Genomic DNA, 20,379 nt, shown 5'->3' with positions numbered 1-20,379 from the left:
ATCACCTCTGGTGCATGACACAACATTCAATCTGGGTACACCCGATCCCCTAGTGGGCTCATCAACAAGCTGCTCTAAAAAGCCATCTTGTAGACATTCTACAAATTCTGTTCTGAGATCCAGTCCCAATCTGGTTTTCCCAATCTACTTGCATATTGATATCCCCATGACTACCATAACATTACCCTTCTGATAGGCCTCTTCTATTTGCTGTCCACTGTTGTTTGGATGTTGGTGTATAACTGCTAACAGTCTTCTGTTACCCTTGCCATTTCTTAACTCAACCCAGAATGAGTACACACCTTTTGATCCTCTTTCACCTTTTTCTAACAATTTAATGTTATTCCTTAGCAACACAGCCTTTCCCCCTCTGCTTTGATGCCTATCCTTCACTATACTGTGTATCCTTGGATAGTCAGCTCCCAATGACATTGATCCTTTAGTCACAACTCCATGATGTCACAACATCAAACCTGCCAATGTGCAGCTGTACTTCAAAGTCATCCACTTTATTTCTTCTGCTCCATGCATTTAAATATAAAACCTTTAGCCCTGCATTTGTTACTTTTTTTTGAGGGGATCACTGTGGAATTGTCTCTCGTCCCAATGCTCCAATTTTGCCCTAACTGTCCTTCCTACAAGCGGTCTCTTCTTGTGCACCAACTGCCTATTCCTCTGTCATTTCACATTGGTTCCACCACCCGCCCCCCCCACAAAAAAAAGCAGCATTAGCAAATCTCCCTGCTAGGATATTAGTTCTTCAGCTGAGGTGAAACCCATCCCACTTGCACAAGTCACCCATTCCCTCGAAAATTTTCCATTGATGTTGAAACTCTGCTCCCTGCAGCATCTCCTCAGCCACTCATTTGTCTGCTGTACTATCCTTTTCTGACCTTCTGTACCTCGTGGCACCAGGAGTAATCCAGAGATCACCACCTTGGAGCTCCTGCTCTTCAGTCTCTTTGCTTACTCTATAAATTATTTTGCAGGACCTCTTCCCCACTCCTGCCTGAGTTATTGGTACCAACATGTACCATGACCTCTGGCTCTTCACCCTCCCCTTTAAGAATATTCTGTAATCGATCAGAAACATCCTGGACTCAACTCAGTATCCTGGAGTCTCTTGTGGCCTATTTGTTCCCCTAACTATTGTCCCCTATGACAAACACTTTACCTAACTGCACCTTTTCCTTCTGAGGCTCAGAGCCAACCACAGTGCTGTTGGTCTTATTACTTCCTTGCTCAGATAAGTCATCTCCCTCAACAGCATCTTGGGGAAATGGCCACAGGATGACTCTCCACTGATTTATTTCTTCCCTTACCTCTCAGTGTTCACCCATCTACTAGCTGAATCCTGCACTCTGTACCCAAATACAGTATGTTATCTAGGACTTGCTCAGCATCTCCGATGATCCTCAGTTCATCTAACTCCAGATCCAATTCAGGAGCAGAGATTGGCTACACTATCCTCATGTGTAGGCATCAGGGAAACCATCAGATTCCATGAATTCTCACATACTACAGGAGGAGATTTCCACTTCCAGATCTGCCAACATGCCACACTGTACTACCGACAACCAAGACCAAATCAGCAATAACAAAAGGTAAAGTTTACCCCTCTTACCTGCTTCATTAGCCTCAGCCCCATCTCCCCAAAGGCTCTTGGTCAAAACCTCAACTCCCTACTCCATCTCTGGCCCACTCACAAGATGTCTGCTCCACATACACCTCTCACCAATTTTAAAAAAAGTCTGTTCACATATTCTGTCGCTGTACTTAAGCTCCCCTTCCCTTTGTTGGATAGAGCTAATTAGCCAATGGGGAAATTTAAACAAGCACCCACCTTTCCCAATGCTTTTTAAACACTTCTCATTCCAAGTCTCACTCTCACAGTTCCCGACAAGAAACAGACAAACACCTACCTTTCACGGTGCTTTTTAACTTCTGCATGATGAATACCAAGGAAACTTGACATCAACAGCTAATCTTATAAATATGGACATAGCATACTAATCATGCAGTGTGGTAGAATTGTTTAGGCAAAAAAGCTTATTGGTTTGAATATTTTCACCGTTAACCATTTGTTCCCCTACATTCTCTTTTCCAAAAGTGAATACTTGCTCTCTAAAAAGCATATTGGAATATAATTGACAAAAATATTTGAAGACCAGCTGCCCTCATGGAAAATGCATAGATTTGGATGTAGTATGTGGTGAGAATCATTTGGCTAATACAAGTAGTTAATGGCCAAAGAGGAAAGAAAAGTGAAATTTACTTCCATTTACTATGGGAGCACAAACAGGAGAGTTCTCCAAAATTCCACAAACTAAACCTGGGTCACTGGTCTAGCTATGTTAGTTCCCTGCTCTCTGCCCTTCAGCATGACCCAGAGGTAGCTGAAAGGTCAATGAGCAGGATTTGAAAAGAGCCTAACATAAACAAGATTTGGCCCTCAAAATTCATTGAACATCCAGTACAGCAAGTTGCTTTGATATATTTTAATACCCTCCTGCTCAAGGCCAAACAAAATCCCATGATACTTTAATTTGCTTAATTGATGAGAGCTTTAATAATATATATGTAAAACCATCACATATAATAGTTATATTTCACTTTTAATTTGATGAGTTAATTCCTTTGAAAAGATTGTCTTGATTTTATTCAATTAAATTAATTTAATGTGACCAAGAAGGTGCCAAACAAAGAAATCCAATCTTTACCATCTCCCTCAGTAATAAATGCTGTGATGATACAAAATTCTCCAACTTCAATCTTGATGAAATAATTTAATTCCAAAAGGGAAATTGATATTTTAAATATAATTAAGATCTTGCAGTATTTTGGAATGATGTGTTTTCTGACAAAAAGTGTGCTCTTTCCTTCAGTGGATTGCAAACCAATCTTTACTCCTGTCACTCCCTTTGCTAAAATGGTTCCTGTAGATTACAAAAAAAAACTAAGGATTAAGAAGCTTCCTTGTTATATATATCTGGAATAGAGCGAATGTCTCCAAATGTTTGCATTGATCATCATCTCTTAAAAGGAATGGTAATGCATGTCAGGTCATCGTATTTAGTCAATGTAAGTTTTCATGAGAGCATGACCACCCCAATGATGAACAATAAATATCATATTCCCCACGACTAAGAGCAATGGACAAACTATGACTGTGTGCATCATAAAGAACTAAAGAGTCACGTGATGGAGTAGTGGCCGGTCGGGGAACTCCAGCCCTCTCCGGAAAAGTTTAAAAAAAAACACAGAAAACACAAAGGCACAAACACAAAAATTAAAATAAAGTGAAAGTAAAGGTGGGAAGAAAATGGCAGCGAAGAAAGAAAAGTCGACAGCAACAGAAAGAAGAGAAGAAGAAAAGACATCGGAAGAAGAAGGTGAAGGCCTTACCTGTCCGAGGAGGGCCCGCCGCGGAGAGAGAAGCCCGCTCCCTCAGGTCAGTCGAAGTCCCGAGCTCGGGACTACAAAAATGGTTCGTGGAGCCAAGCAAAAGTGCGCAACCGCGCATGACAAAAAAAACACTGACGGGAGGGGGGACCAGCTAAGGAGTCGATCTCCACAGCTGAGAATGACAGCTACAACAAAACAACAAGAGAACATAGAAAACAACGAGAACAAGAAAGAGAGTAAAAAGAAATCAAGGAAACAACAGATGACCAACCTAGAGGAAGAAGAAGAAGAAGAACATAGAGAAATGGAAGAAGAAGGGAAGGGCAAGACAATGGATATTTTTTTTTAAAGAATATATGGAATCAGTAAAAAAATGGCAATCACAAGAATTTAGTGAAATAAAAAGAAGAATTAAAAGTACAGAAGAAAAAATGAATAGATTAGAGATGGTCATGTCAGATATAGGAAAAAGAGTGGACAAGGTGGAAGAACGAGAAACAGCCGTAGAAATGGAAGTAGAGGACTTAAAAAAGAAATTAGAAGAATCTAATAAAAAAGTTAAAGAGACACAAGAGCTGTTAGCTCAGTAGATATAATGGAAAATGATAATAGAAGAAATAATATAAAGATAGTGGGCCTTAAGGAAGATGAAGAAGGCAAGAATATGAGAGAATTTATAAAAGATTGGATCCCCAGGGTCCTAGGAAGACCAGAATTACAGGAAGAAATGGAAATAGAAAGGGCACATAGAACACTAGCCCCTAAACCACAGCCACAACAAAAACCAAGATCCATTTTAGTAAAATTCCTAAGATATACAAAAAGAGAAAATATATTGGAGAAAGCAATAAAGAGAATAAGAGAAGACAAAAAGCCACTGGAATACAAAGGTCAAAAAATTTTTTTCTATCCAGACATAAGTTTTGAACTCCTGAAGAAGAGAAAGGAGTTTAATACAGCAAAAGCGATCCTATGGAAAAAAGGATATAAATTTATGGTAAAGTACCCAGCGGTACTTAAAATAGTTATTCCAGGGCAGCAAAACAGACTATTCTCGGATCCGGAGGAAGCACGAAAATTTGCAGAACAACTACAAAACAGACAGAGAGATGAAGACATGTAACGAGAGCAAAAATGACCATGAACTATATGTATGTGTGCATATGGGTATACACATACATACACACACACACACACACACACACACACACACACACACACACACACACACATACATACACACACATACATACACACACATACATACACATACATACACACACACACACATACACACGCATACACATACACACGCATACACATACACACGCATACACATACACACGCATACACATACACACGCATACACATACACACGCATACACATACACACGCATACACATACACACGCATACACATACACACGCATACACATACACACGCATACACATACACACGCATACACATACACACGCATACACATACACACGCATACACATACACACGCATACACATACACACGCATACACATACACACGCATACACATACACACGCATACACATACACACGCATACACATACACACGCATACACATACACACGCATACACATACATACGCATACACATACATACGCATACACATACATACGCATACACATACATACGCATACACATACATACGCATACACATACATACGCATACACATACACATATATACACATACACATATATACACATACACATATATACACATACACATATATACACATACACATATATACACATACACATATACACATATACATATATACACATATACATATATATACACATATACATATATATACACATATACATATACACATATACATATACACATACACATATACATATACACATACACATACATATACACATATACATATACACATACATATACATATACATATATACATATACATACATATACATATACATATACATACATATACATATACATATACATATATACACATATACATACATATACATACATATACATATACATACATATACATACATATACATACATATACATACATATACATACATATACATACATATACATACATATACATACATATACATACATATACATACATATACATACATATACATGTATGTATGTGTGTGTATGTATATATGTGTGTACATGAATGTATCCGTATTTAAAAGAAAATATATAGAGTATAGATAAGAATTAATAAGGGAAAGAAAGGGAAGAGAGGAAGTAAGGGGGAATTAAGAGAGTGACCTTTGTTATATATGAAAATTGAAATCTTTTCTGGGGGGGGCTGGGAGGGGAGGAGTTACGGTCACTGCAAAATCAGTTGAGGCTTGCGAGTGAATTTGCAAATCCAAATGGAGAGGGGAGATGTGGTTGCCCGACAAGGGATAGAGGGCAACTCAGGAAGGGGAGGGGATAGTGGGGTTAAAGAAATTTTAGATAGGAGAATAAGGGAAATGTTTGATGTTTTAGAAATGTTGTCTTAGAAAGTGTTCAAAGCAAGAAAGCAGAAATGGATAAGAAGGAAAGGTGATGATGAGGAAACGGAAAGGAAAGGTAAACAAAGTATGAAATGGCTATGTTGAACTATATGACTTTAAATATTAACGGAATACATATCCAAATCAAAAGGAAGAAACTTCTAAATTTACTGAAAAAAGAAAAAATTGATATAGCATTCGTGCAAGAAACACATTTAACTGAAATGGAGCACAAGAAATTAAAGAGAGATTGGATAGGACATGTAACAGCAGTGTCATATAATTCAAAAGCTAGAGGAGTAGCTATATTAATCAGTAAAAATGTACCAATTAAAATAGAAGAGGAAATAATAGATCCAGCAGGGAGATATGTAATGATAAAATGTCAGATATATTCGGAGTTTTGGAATTTACTCAATGTATATTCACCTAATGAAGAAGATCAAAAATTTATGCAAGATATTTTTTTGAAGATAGCAGACACGCAAGGGAACATACTAATAGGAGGAGATTTCAACCTTAATTTGGATTCAAACATGGATAAAACTGGGAAAAAAATTAACAGAAAGAACAAAGTAACCAAATTTATAATTAAATCGATGCAAGAAATGCAACTTTTGGATATATGGAGGAAACAGGAAAAGGAATATTCATATTATTCGGGTAGACATAAAACATACTCAAGAATAGACCTATTTCTGTTATCAACTCGTATGCAAGATAGAATAAGAAAAACTCTAAAGCTAGAATATTATCGGACCATTCCCCCTTCATATTGACAATAGAGTTAGAGGACATCCCTCCAAGAATGTATAAATGGAGATTAAACTCCATGCTACTTAAAAGGCAGGATTTTAGAGAATTAATTGAAAGACAAATTAAAATGTACTTTGAAATAAATACGGAATCAGTGAAAGATAAGTTTATACTATGGGACGCAATGAAAGTGTTCATCAGAGGGCAAATAATAAGTTATGTAACCAAGATGAAGAAGGACTACAATCAGGAAACAGAGCAGTTGGAAAGGCAAATAGCAAATATAGAAAAAGAATTAGCAATGAAGGAAGACACAACTAAAAGAAGAGAATTAGCAGATAAAAAAATAAAATATGAAACACTACAAACATATAAGGTGGAGAAGAACATAATGAAGACAAAACAGAAATATTATGAACTAGGAGAAAAAACACAAAATTCTTGCATGGCAGCTTAAGACAGAACAAACTAAGAGAATGGTATTGGCATCAAGGAAAAAAGACAAACAAATCACATATAATCCAACAGAGATTAAGTAAAACTTCAGAGAATTCTACGAACAATTATACCAAATTGAAAACGAAGGGAAAGAAGACAAAATAGATGAATTTTTAGCTAAAATTGAACTACCAAAATTACAAATAGAGGAACAAAATAAATTAACAGAACCATTTGAAATAGTAGAAATACAAGGGATAATAAAAAAACTACCGAATAATAAAACACCAGGAGAGGATGGATTCCCAATAGAATTCTATAAAACATTTAAAGATTTATTAATTCCTCCCCTCCTGGAAGTAATCAACCAGATTGATAAAGCACAAAGCTTACCAGATTCATGCAAAACAGCAATAATTACAGTAATACCAAAGACAGGGAAAAATCCACTCGCACCAGCTTCATATAGACCAATATCTTTACTTAACACAGATTATAAGATAATAGCTAAACTATTAGCAAACAGATTAGCCGACTATGTACCAAAAATAATAAATCTAGACCAAACTGGATTTATTAAAAAAAGACTAACAACAGACAATATTTGTAAATTTATTAACTTAATTTATGCAGTAGAAGGAAATAAAGCTCCAACAGTAGCGGTTGCTTTAGACGCAGAGAAGGCCTTTGACAGAGTAGAAAGGAATTATTTATTCAAAGTACTACAAAAATTCAGTTTACCAGAGAAATATATTAATTGGATTAAAGCATTGTATAAGGGGCCATTGGCAAAAGTGACAGTAAATGGATATATATCAAAACAATTTAACTTAAGCAGATCAACAAGGCAGGGATGCCCACTATCGCCCTTATTGTTCGCGTTAGCCATAGAACCACTAGCAGAATTGATAAGAACAGAAAATAAAATAAAAGGGATAAAAATAAAAGACAAGGAATATAAAATCAGTTTATTTGCAGATGACGCTATAGTATACTTAACAGAACCAGAAATATCAATAAAAGAATTACATAAGAAATTCAAGGAATATGGAGAAGTGTCGGGATACAAGATTAATGCAAATAAAAGTGAAGCAATGCCAATGAATAATGCGGATTTCTCAAAATTTAAGAAAGAATAACCATTCAGATGGAAAATGCAAGCAATACGATACCTAGGTATACAAATAAATAAAAACCTCGGCCATCTATATAAACTCAATTATTATCCACTAATGAAAAAATTACAGGACGACTTAGAGCATTGGAAAGACTTACCTCTAACACTAATAGGAAGAATAAACTGTATTAAAATGAACATTTTCCCAAGGATACAATACCTATTTCAGGCATTACCAATACACTTGATGCAGAAATTCTTCAAGAAGTTAAAGAAAATAATAAGGAAATTTTTATGGAAAGGGGGGAAACCGAGGATAGCACTAGATAAATTAACAGAATGGTATAAACAAGGAGGCTTACAACTGCCAAACTTTAAAAATTATTATAGAGCCGCACAATTAAGATATCTATCAGATTTTTATCAAACAAGGGAAAAGCCAGATTGGACTAGATTAGAACTAGATAAAATAGGGGAGAAGATACCCGAACATATATTATATAAATGGGATGAAAAATTGGTACAACGTAGAAATTCTCCAGTATTACATCATCTGCTCAATATTTGGAAGAAGATTCATGTAGAAAGAAATAAAACAAATTACCAACTACCAAAACTAATACTGACGCAAAATCAGCTAATCCCTTTTACAATAGATAACCTTTCCTTTTGAGAATGGGAGAAAAAAGGGATCAAAAGAATAGAAAATTGCTTTTCAGGAAATAAACTATTATCCTTTGAACAAATGAAGGATAAATATAATACAACTCACGATACAGTGTTGGCATACTACCAACTGAAATCCTACTTGAAGGACAAATTGGGAAGCAGTCTGAGGTTATCAGAGGGAAGTAATTTTGAATATGTGATTACAGACACAATGATAATCAAAAAATTTATAACAAACATGTATATTAAACTGCAAGAAAAGGAGAATGAGGAAACAAATCGTAAAACTAAACAAAAATGGGAACAAGATTTAAACAAAGATAAAGAAGGAAACATGGGAGAAGTTATGCTCAGGAACTATGAGAAATACAATAAATACGAGGTTACGCATGATACAATATAACTGGATACACAGGCTATATATTACACCTCAAAAGTTAAATAAATGGGGCCCAACAGTATCTGACAGATGTTTTCGCTGTAAAAAGGAAATGGGAACAACAATTCATGCAATCTGGACGTGTGAGAAAGTGAAAAAATTTTGGGAAGATCTAAACCAGATATTAAATAAAAATCACAAAAAGCAATATACCAAAAAACCTAGAGATCTTCCTCCTAAGTAACATAAAAAAACAAAGAATTTGGACTTGATTTGGATGGTGCACAAAAAAGATTTGTTAGGATAGCCCTAGCTGTAGCAAAAAAATGTATTATGTCAGCCTGGAAATTATAAGATAACTTGAGAATACAACAATGGTATATAGAAATGAATAAATGTATTCCATTAGAAAAAATAACATATAATTTAAGAAATAATATTACAATATTTGAACAAATATGGGAGCCATACATGAAACACAATAGAGAAAACCTACTGGGGACATCTACCACCTAAAATGACAGAAGGAGAAGGGAATGAAAAGAATTGACTCAGTGGAATTTCTTGTTTATTTTTATTGAGTGACAACATCGTTTGACAGGTTTAATGGATCTTAGATTCTGAACTTTAAATGAATGGGAGGGGAGGTAAGGAGGGTGGGATGGGAAGAGGGAGGGGAGGGGAGAAAACGACACTGTATATATTTGAAAAGGAAACTGTATGTATCTTGATCAATGTGGTTTATAGTGTGAAAAATAAAAAAAATTAAAAAAGAACTACATTTCCCAGAAGGCAATGTATGCAGTTGGCAGGGGAAGAAAATGGAAATCATTACAGAAGTCAAGTGTATTGTTGGTTCAAGCAGATCAAGAAATAAAGTTGCTGAAGCGTGAAAACCGCGCAAGGTGTCAGAAGTGTGTGAATAAGTTTAAAAAAAAGACAATAGTTCCCATCATGGATAAGTTAATGTAATTTACCAGCAATCTAACCAATAATTGGAAACACTTCAAATAGCAATTCAACATTTATTTAGAGGCTGGTGGAGCGGAAGAGACATTAAAAATGTCTATATTTCTACATGTAATGGTGAAGATGCCTTGGACATTCTTGAGAGATACAAGTTTCTTCTCCTGTGACCAGAAACAAGGTACAAAGTTCCACCAATACTTAGCTGAGTAAGTCCTGTGAATTTGGAGATTGGAAAAACTCACTCATTAGAGACATTCGCGGAATCCCAGATAATAGACTTAGAGGAAAACTTGCGTGAAAAAGATTTGACACTGGAAAAGGATGCAAGTGTAGGGAAGCAGTGACCAAATGAGCACAAGCTAAGGAATTGCATAGGATAGACACAACAATGCATGTGGTGAAAACAGAGAAGCAGAGCACCAGGAGTTTCCCAAAGCTACAGCAAAGCAAAGAGGTAAGCTCAAACAGCAAATGCTGCACGTGCAGAGGTAGACATATTTCATGATGTGCCCTGCCTATGGAAAATTATGCAATAGATGTGGGAAGAACAATTATTTTGCATAGTGCTGCAAAGCAGGGGATGCCAAGAGAAAGGTTCACTCAGTGAATGGAGATGGAGGAATTCTTCGTGGATTCACTACAGACTGCTGCTAGGAAAATGGAATGGATTATTCCAGTGACTGAATGAAACAGTAATTCCATTTAAGCTTGACACCAGAGCCAGGTGAATCTGTTTTCTATGGACAATTACAAAACCCTCACTGGATTTATCCAGTGAAATTAAAAGTGACAGGCTACATGGAAGAGAATGTTCCAATAAAAGGCGGCTGTATGGTGATCTTCAAACACAAAGGGCAGCATCTAACATCACAGCTACTAATTGCAGAAAAAGAGTTCAGCTAATATTAGGTCTGAGTCCATGTGAAGAACTCAAACTGGTGAAAATAGTTTTCATAGTGGCTTCACAGAGCAAAGATGAGCACACAACACTCATGGAAGAGTACGCAGATGTCTTTGAGGGGCTTAGATGTTTACCTGGTTGATTTAAGATCCACACAGATGAGACAATGGCTCCTGTTGCCCATGCATGCAGGAAAGTTCTGTTCCACTTAGAGATTAACTTAAATAAGAACTAGCATGCATGGAATGGATGAAAGTCATGCAGAAAACTGAAGAACCTACAGATTGTTCAGCTCACTGGTCATCATGCAAAAGAAAAATGGAGCCTTGTGTTTTTTTTTGTTTGGATCCAAGAGATATCAATAAAGCTATCAAGAGGGAACATTTTAAATTGTCAGCAATGGGAGGAAATCATGTCCTGATTTTCATGTGCCAAGTGGTTTAGCAAGCTCGATGCGTCATCGGGGTTTTGACAGATAAAGCTTGATGAGGTAAGTTCGAGACTATGCACTTTCAATACACCATAAAGAAGAAACTGTCTTCTTCGGCTCCCATATGGATCTTGTCCCCACTAGAAGTCTACCATAAAACCATCCACATAATTCTTGAAAATATACCTGGAGTTGAGACCATGATTGATGACACCATTGCATGGGGGTCCACCAAGGAAGAACATGATATGGGACTAAGGCAAATGCTTAGCATGACAAAGAATGTCAATTTGAAATTTAATGAAGAGAAATGGGAGTTTGGTGTAAAGACACTGACCTGAGGTTTCTTGGGAATTGTGCCTTACCTGGCTAAGTTCATCCCTCACCTGTCGACTGTATCAGCTCCACTTAGGTCACTCCTTGAGCAGAAAGAATAGTGGATCTGGTCGCATGACCAGGAACACAAAAAAGTCAGAACAGAAGAGTCTTTACTAGAATTGTATGATCCAGATAGGTGTTCCACCAGGATCTCGGCTGATACATCCCAACTTGGCCTTGGAGCAGTACTACTGCAGCAACATGAGGACACATAGCAACCTGTGGCCTATGCATCAGAAGTGCAGAAGCCAATTATGCACAGATAGAGAAAGAGCTTCTTGCCAGGACTTATGCAATGTGAAAGGTTCCATCAATGCATTTATGGACAAGCTCTTGAAGTGGAAACAGACCATAAACAACTGGTCTCAATTATGTCCAAATCACTGAATAACTGCCCCATGAGAGTACAGCACATGTGGATAAGGCTGCAGAAATACAATATGAAAATAATCTACATGCCAGGAAAATATATTTGCACCTGTTGCATGGTCTTAAGCAGTTGTCAAGAAAGAAAAGAGTGACCAAGGGGTTCATGCAGAGATACAAACTGATGATCACATGATTATCACCTCATTTCCAGTAACCCAGGATAGAACAGAGCAGATCAGGAAAGCAATCTTCTTTCTTCTTTGGCTTGGCTTCGCGGACGAAGATTTATGGAGGGGTAATGTCCACGTCAGCTGCAGACTCGTTTGTGGCTGACAAGTCCGATACGGGACAGGCAGACACGGTCGCAGCGGTTGCAAGGGAAAATTTGTTGGTTGGGGTTCAACTTGTCCGTGAACTACTCTTTGCAGATGATGCCACTTTAGTTGCCCATTCAGAGCCAGCTCTTCAGCACTTGACGTCCTATTTTGCAGAAACTGCCAAAATGTTTGGCCTGGAAGTCAGCCTGAAGAAAACTGAGGTCCTCCATCAGCCAGCTCCCCACCATGACTACCAGCCCCCCCACATCTCCATCGGGCACACAAAACTCAAAAACGGTCAACCAGGAAAGCAATAGAGACAGATGAAACAATGAAAAAGCTCAAAGGTATAATACTGAAAAGATGGCCAACAGCCAAGAATGACTGTCCAATAGGTATTCGGGATTATTGGGCATGCAGAGATGAACTGTCAGTTGTGAAAGATATGGTGTTCAAAGGGAACAGGTTTGTGATTCCAGGAAATGCTCCAGAAGACAAACAAAGGGCATCTTCGTGTGGAAAATGCAAACATGGAGCTCGAGATGGGATGGACTGACCAAGAATGAACCAAGACACAAACCGGACCACTGCTTCATGCGAAATATGCCTTACCTATAGACCAAAGCAGCAAACAGAACCGCTTACACCACATCCTGTACCAGAGAAGCTATATTTCAAAGATGAAGTAGATTTGTATGACTGTTATGGAAAGAGTGATAGAGTAGTAACAGAATTTTTTTTCCAATTACCCAGAGGTAGCAACACTGCGGTCAAAATCCAACAAAGCAGTTGTCACGTTCATGAAAAATGTCTGTTGAGAGGCATGGAGTTCCTTGTGAAGTAGTATCAGACAATGGTCCACAATTCTCTAGCAGTGAATTTGGAGTCCTTTGCCAATACTTGGGGGGGTTTAGGCATGTAACTTCAAGCCCACATCATCCAAGTTTAATGGTCTACTAGAGAGTTCTGTCAAGGTGGTGAAGAGCCTCATGAAGAAAGTGCATGATGGGTGAGAGATTTCCACTGAACCCTAATGATGCACAGAAGTGCGCTACTACAGAACGGACTTTCTCCTGCCCAAATGCTGATGGGTCGACACATACAGTATGTACCAACCTTCCAATGCATGAAAATCTGTGGACACCTAAAGGAGCACACAAGGTCAAACAGGCTAAAGTGGAAGAGAAAGTAAAACAGAAACAGTATCATGATAAGACTGCGAAAAGCCGACTAGTCCTGAAGCCTGGAGTTCAAATGTGATCACAATTCTGGCACATGGTCCATGCAGCAATATATGCAAGAGGAAATAGATCCACATTCCTACCAGATCCAGACAGAGGGAGGGACACCTCTGAGAAGGAACCACATGGCTCCACGACCACAAGCTCCAACCCCCAGTTGTGACCTGTCACTATCAGTACACAAAAGACGCCAGCACATGTAGAAAAGGAACATTTTGTTCAGAGTTCACAGAAAGAGACAAATACTAAAGCAGCAAATGCAGGCAATACACTGGTGGAAACACGTACCAGACCAAAAAGGACTGACTAATTGAAAGCTGCTGGTTATGGAATGTAGATATCTTTGTTTTTTTTTTCATGATTAAAAAGGGAAAGATGTGTTATTATGCGTGAATTAAAATAAATACACTTCCCAGTAGGAAATATGCACAGTTGACATGGGAACAAAATGGTCACCAAGACAGAAGTGCATTGTTGGTTCAAGCAGATCAAGAAATAAAGTTGTTTAAGCATTAAAACCATCCAAGGAACAATCGTGTAGAGATCAATGCAGGTTTCATGAAAGCATTTCCACCCCAATGACAAACAAATATAATTCTTCACAACAAAGAGCACTGGACAAACTACTACTGGTGGCAGTTAAATCAATTTGGAACCTAAACTTCTCCAGTTTCTGTTAAGCTCCTCTCCTGAGTTTTTCTCTTTCCCTATCCCTCTGTTTCCCGTCCTCCTGCCCCACCCCTTCCTTCTCCATTCAGAGCTATCCTCTCCCCATCACTTCTCAGCTTTTTTCTCTTTCACCCACCCACCTATTCCAATTAGGACAGTTAGCCTGTGCTCTTCCCCCCCCCCCCTCCTCTCCTCACGTTTTAATTGAGGTGCCTGTCAGCTTTATGCTCATTCCTTGATGAAGGGCTCAGGCCCAAAACATTGGTTACACTTTATTTCCTGTGCAACCTTCTGAGTTTTTCCAGTACTTTTGTGAGTTGCATTTTGGTGCCAGATGCTAGATCTGGTCTCACACCTTGACACTTTTGTCTCTGTTTTCCCTGTAATAATGTGTCCAAGCTTTGTTGTTTTTTTCTGAGATATCGTCGGTATATCTAAATGATCTAAGAAATTATTCATCAGATCATATTCATTGTTAAATTCAGAAGAGTAAAGTTTGAAATAGTAATCTCTAAAAACTTAATTTATGTTAGAGTGATGGATGGCTGTTGCACCGTCAGGGAGACATATCCTGTTAATTTGCTTTTTTTTTAAAAATAAACTGAAGTATCTTTCAATTGTTTGGCTAGCAATTTATCAGATTATTCTCCATGGATGTAAAATCTAGTTCTCAATATTTGTTGTTCAATTGGACGATGGAAAGTAGATCAAATTTAGTTTTGAGTTCAGTACTTCTCTTAAATAATTCTGAGTCTTTATTTTGGGCAAATTGTAGATCAATCTGTTTAATCAAATCCATTCTTTCTATCCTGGACTTTTTGTTTATACTAGCTGTATATAATTTGACCACATAAGTAGGCTTTCATTGTGTCCCAGATAGTGAATTGGAAATTTCTGATGTTTTGCTGCTGTGCAATAAAACCAAAGAGAGGGCGAAATCTTGTTGGTAATTATTAAATGCTCATAAACTAAAAACAATCACATCATGCCCACTTTTACTTTGGAATTTGTACAACTTCAGAATTTTCTGTTGCAACCCATAAATTGGATTGATTCTCTTAACCATCGGTACTCAAATATTTTCATCTGCTTCTCGGAATCAAAAATGCTTGTCGAAAGACTGAATCCTCATTTACAACAAATAGCGACATTGTGAGAGGGATCAGCTTGCTCCTGATCTTTTTTCCAACATTACTGATGATTGGATAGTAATGAAAACTAATTTCCCAGAATACATGTTATTATTCCTGGTTGCTTTATCTCTTGCAAGTACTGTGGTTTGTTCTGGACAGGTATAATTGAGTGTGGCTTCAACTCACTTGTGGAGTCATTCAATAATCAATTGTACTATCGGGCCAATCAAGTAAAACAATTAAATATTTATTGTGGTACCAAAGTACTGCAGATTTTGTTTTGAAGTTTGATAAGGCAGCAGTTTCCTTATCAGCTAATAAACTCCCTCCAACTTTGTTTGAAAAATAGTTAATAAGAATATTTACATTGGTGGATTACATACACTGATAAACAAAGGTCAACTACTACATCTGAATGCTTAGATTCAAAAACTTCACTTGTGATCTTCCTGATATTCAAGATTTACATACCCACAACTTAAGTTCCAAGCTTATTATCATCTGATTATACAATTAAAACCCAACGAAACATCCTCCTCCCTTCCTTTGTGCAAAAACATGCAAAACACACAACCTAGGCATAATGCAAAAGTAAAGCACAAAAATCTGCAGGCACACCTGCAGACATTGTTCCATACTTTGATGAAGGGCTCTAGCTCGAAATGTCGGTTATGCATTTTTACCTTTGCTATATAAAGGACACTGCTTGACCTACTGTTTTCACCAAATGATAAACTTGGTATACAGTACATAAATAAAAATTAAAGGACATTACAGTTCCCTTATTCTTCTGTGACCTGTTCATGCTGACTCTTTGTCTCATATCTCTCACTGCTCTAAATCTTGCAGTTGATTGTGATCCAGAGCCACATCTGTTACACATTTATTGATCTTCTCAGCTAATTTTGGATAACAAACCTCTCCCAATTTACAGGGTGAACTTTATCTATCACTTTTAGTTTGGTTGTCTTCTCTCAAGATTCCAAAGTTGACTGATATCCTCAAATCCTTCTATTCCTATTGGGTGGCATGGTTAGTGTCACACCAGCAATCCAGGTTTGAATCTGGCACTGCCTGTAAGGAGTTTGTACCTTCTTCCCATCTCTGCATGGTTTTCCTCCACTTGTTCCGATTTCCTCCCACCCTTCAAAACGTATTTGGGCTACATGGGCAGGAGGGCCAGAAGGGCTTGTTATCACGATGGATGGCTAAATTAAAATAAATAAATCAAATTAATTCCTTTGATCCTCTGTATATTTATTTTCTCAGACTCTCTAATTTTTGCATCCCCTTGGAAGCTTTTTCTGCAGATTTATCTCCATTTTGCTCCAGACATTGCTTTTGGCCTTTGCCAAAAGACACAAAGCCTATTCTGTTGTGACTGTGTAATGGCACATTGTAAAAAAAATTGCAAACAGTAAACATTGTGCAGACAATATCAGCATTAAAGCAGCCTCTATTACATCAGTTATTTATTGCTTGCTTGTATCATGATGTCGTTGACATAATAATAATGCATTCTTTATTCCAATTTGTCTAACTCTTGAAAAATGATGAGGAGCTCCTAATTAGAAATCAGATTGACAGTCGCTCTACATCAGTGGGTCCCCAAACATTTTAGACCATCAACGTCTTCATGCCATCATTGATGAGATGAGAAAGAGAGAGCGCGCTTGAGAGAGAGAGAGTGATCAAGAGCGAGAGATAGAGTGCCCACGAGCGAGAGCGGAAAAACTATTATGGTGGAAATCATGTATAAAGTATTGCATATATAATGTTATTAAAGCATGTGAAACAGTTTTTAAACACAATGTTCACCCCTGTCTTTAACCCTGGTCAGTTGTATTAATTCTATGAAAATGAATATCTTACCTAGATTTTTATACCTTTTTCCAGTCTACATCAATTTTCATTCCCAAATTGTTTTTTTTGATCTCTTGATTTGATTATATCATCTTGTAATGTGGAAGGGTAAGCGCCCTTGTCTAAACAAAGTTCATCTTCAAAAACCTAAAAGGAACGGAGGCATGGCTCTACCTAATTTCAGATTGTATTACTGGGCAGTCAACATAATGTAACATAACCTAACCTTATCTTTTGGTTACATTTTCATAATCAGCATGGGTAGCAATGGAGTTGAATTCTGCAAAAAAAGTTTCCATTTTTTGGATCTTCACTTCCTTTCTCTTTAAATGCATCAATTGATAATCCTGTTGTTAGGCACACTGTAAGAGTCTGGGTGCAGTTTATAAAAAACAAACTTTGGACTTCATGGTTTTTTTTCTTTCAAGTCTTGTTTTATTCAATCATCTTTTTCAACCTTTACACAGTCCTGTTTTTCTGGTTTAGATTAGGTATTGAATGCTTCAAAGATCTTTTTATTGATAATAGTTCTGCATCATTTGAACAGCTTTCTGGTAAGTTCAATTTACCAAATACTAATTTTTTTCAGATATCTGCAAATCAGACATTTTCTCAAATCTCAGATAGCTGATTTTCCTCAGGCATCTGATGAGAACATTGTTGATGCGTTATTTTGTCTCCAACATTCTCGCATCGGTTTAATATCCACTATTTATGATAAGTTGGTGGGTTTGAGAAATGCCCCTCTAGTTAAAATTAATTGACAGAGTTTAGGATCTAATTCTTAAGATGGTTAATACTATATCCTTATGTGCCCATCATTGTTTGTTACAATTTAAAGTTGTACATAGGGCCCACAAATCTAAGTTAAATGATCTTGAATCTAAGCAGATGAAAATTCTTGTTGTGATCAATGCAAGAGAGAAGCGACTTCTTTAATTCGTATGATTTGGTTGTGTCCTAGCCTTGAAAATATTGGAGGGAGGTTTTTCAAACTTTATCTTTAATTCTTAATGTAAATTTATAGCCTAATCCTTTTGTTGCTTTTTTTGGTACAACTGAAGAGGGTGATATTCTTTTAACTTCAATGTAATGGGCCTAGAGGACCCCAAACCCCAGCAGAAATAGAAATTCATTAAAACAAACGGTTACTTAAACAAAATTTGCTTTAATTATCTTTTTTAAACATAAAAACAGGATCAAAGTTTAACTTATTCCTATTAACTTAATCCCCCTTCTAATTCTAAGTGCATGTATATGTAATATGTGTATAAGTTCAGAAAAATTATTTCATTCACAGTCAAATCTCACTTCTCACTCCTCCAAGTTTACCATTATCAAACAATTCTTAAGCTGTACACAAAATTTTACATTTATGAATTTCACCTGGCTTTGGTAATGTTCCAGTCCCAGCTGCTACTGAACTGTAGAACCGAAGGTAGCACACAGAGAAAAGCCTGTTTAACACACTGCTCGACTTTCCTCAAACAACAAACTTCATTCAGACAGACTGCGGCTCCAGATCTAATCTTCAAGTCCATTCATCTGTTCCTTTCCAAAACAATAGTCCATTACTCCACAGCATGTGCAATTAACACCTACTTGTGAAGTCTCTATAGGCATTCTTCAAAGGCACCCTCTGGCTTGAGCAGAGCTCTGGCATTTTGAATGAGATCTGTTTTGAATTTGTTTGTATTTGTTTGTGACCTACATGAAAAAAACCTGCCACAATTTGTCTCCTTTAAAACATATCTATATACAATATAAAATATCACATAATCTATCACACCAATTAAAGATTGTACTCTGTCTTTTGCTTCTCTCTTGGCAAGACATGCGATACTGTTTAGATGGTTCCCCACCCACTCATGCTCAATGACTGAGGGACATTATGCCCTGTTTAAATTTAGAAAAGATCAATTATTAATCTATTAATAATTCAAGTATATGGTTTCAAATGCTGTGGGGACCATTCCTGAAATACCCTCTTAACCTCTGGGCATAATATTATTTTTGAATGTTACTATTTGTAGTTTTATTTCATGAACAAAGTAGATTTTTTTTTAATCATACACCTTGGGTTAGGGGATAGGGTTTAGAATTATGCTTTAGGTGGAAATTCTATTTTTGATGTAATTTTGAATTATGTTTGCACTGTATGTGTTTTATAATTTGGTGAGTTATTTAATTTGTCATTAATAGTATGCATTAATGTTTTGTATATATGCATGCTTATTTGTGAAAATCAATAAAATATTTAAAAAGAAAAAAATATCCATATACATCACATCTACTTCTATATCTTCATCAACTTGTTTTATCACTTTCTCAAAAAGCTCAATTTTGGTTAATGAGGAATGACCTGCCTATCACAAAGCTATGCTGATTATCCTGAATTAGACTACGTCTCTCCAAATGCTCATAAATCCTGTCCTTAGAATTTATTATTCTCCAGTCCTCTGGTATCCCTCCTGTGACCAATGAGGATGCAAAGACCCGAGCAATCTATTTCCTTGCTACCCATAGTATAATCTAAGGTAACATCCTGTCCAGCTGCTCCATTATCTGACCTAAAACTCTTGTCCCCATTCTTGTGCCAACTTTGTTTAAACCCTTTTATTTATCGTCCCAAGACCCATTTCTTCCTCAATGAAATTCACCAAACTCACTCACCAACTCATCAAGCATCGTACAATCCATACTTAAATAATATTGGAACTATACATCTTTCTACGGTAATTGGCAACAAGTTGCTTTTTCTGACTGTTCTCAGAATTTAAAATCAACTCCAGTAAAATTTCTTTATGTTTGAATGCC

General features: G+C 36.9%; 1 protein-coding gene across 3 annotated transcripts in view; it reads right to left on the bottom strand.

Annotated features, from left to right (window-relative positions):
• nkain2 (sodium/potassium transporting ATPase interacting 2) overlaps positions 1-20,379 on the bottom strand; it is a 544,966-nt gene that overhangs the window by 511,101 nt on the left and 13,486 nt on the right. The gene's annotated exons all lie outside the window — the stretch shown is intronic.

The sequence above is a fragment of the Narcine bancroftii genome, chromosome 6 (genome assembly GCF_036971445.1).
Source record: "Narcine bancroftii isolate sNarBan1 chromosome 6, sNarBan1.hap1, whole genome shotgun sequence".
Taxonomy (NCBI): domain Eukaryota; kingdom Metazoa; phylum Chordata; class Chondrichthyes; order Torpediniformes; family Narcinidae; genus Narcine; species Narcine bancroftii.
This window is presented reverse-complemented; position numbering and strand designations above follow the sequence as displayed.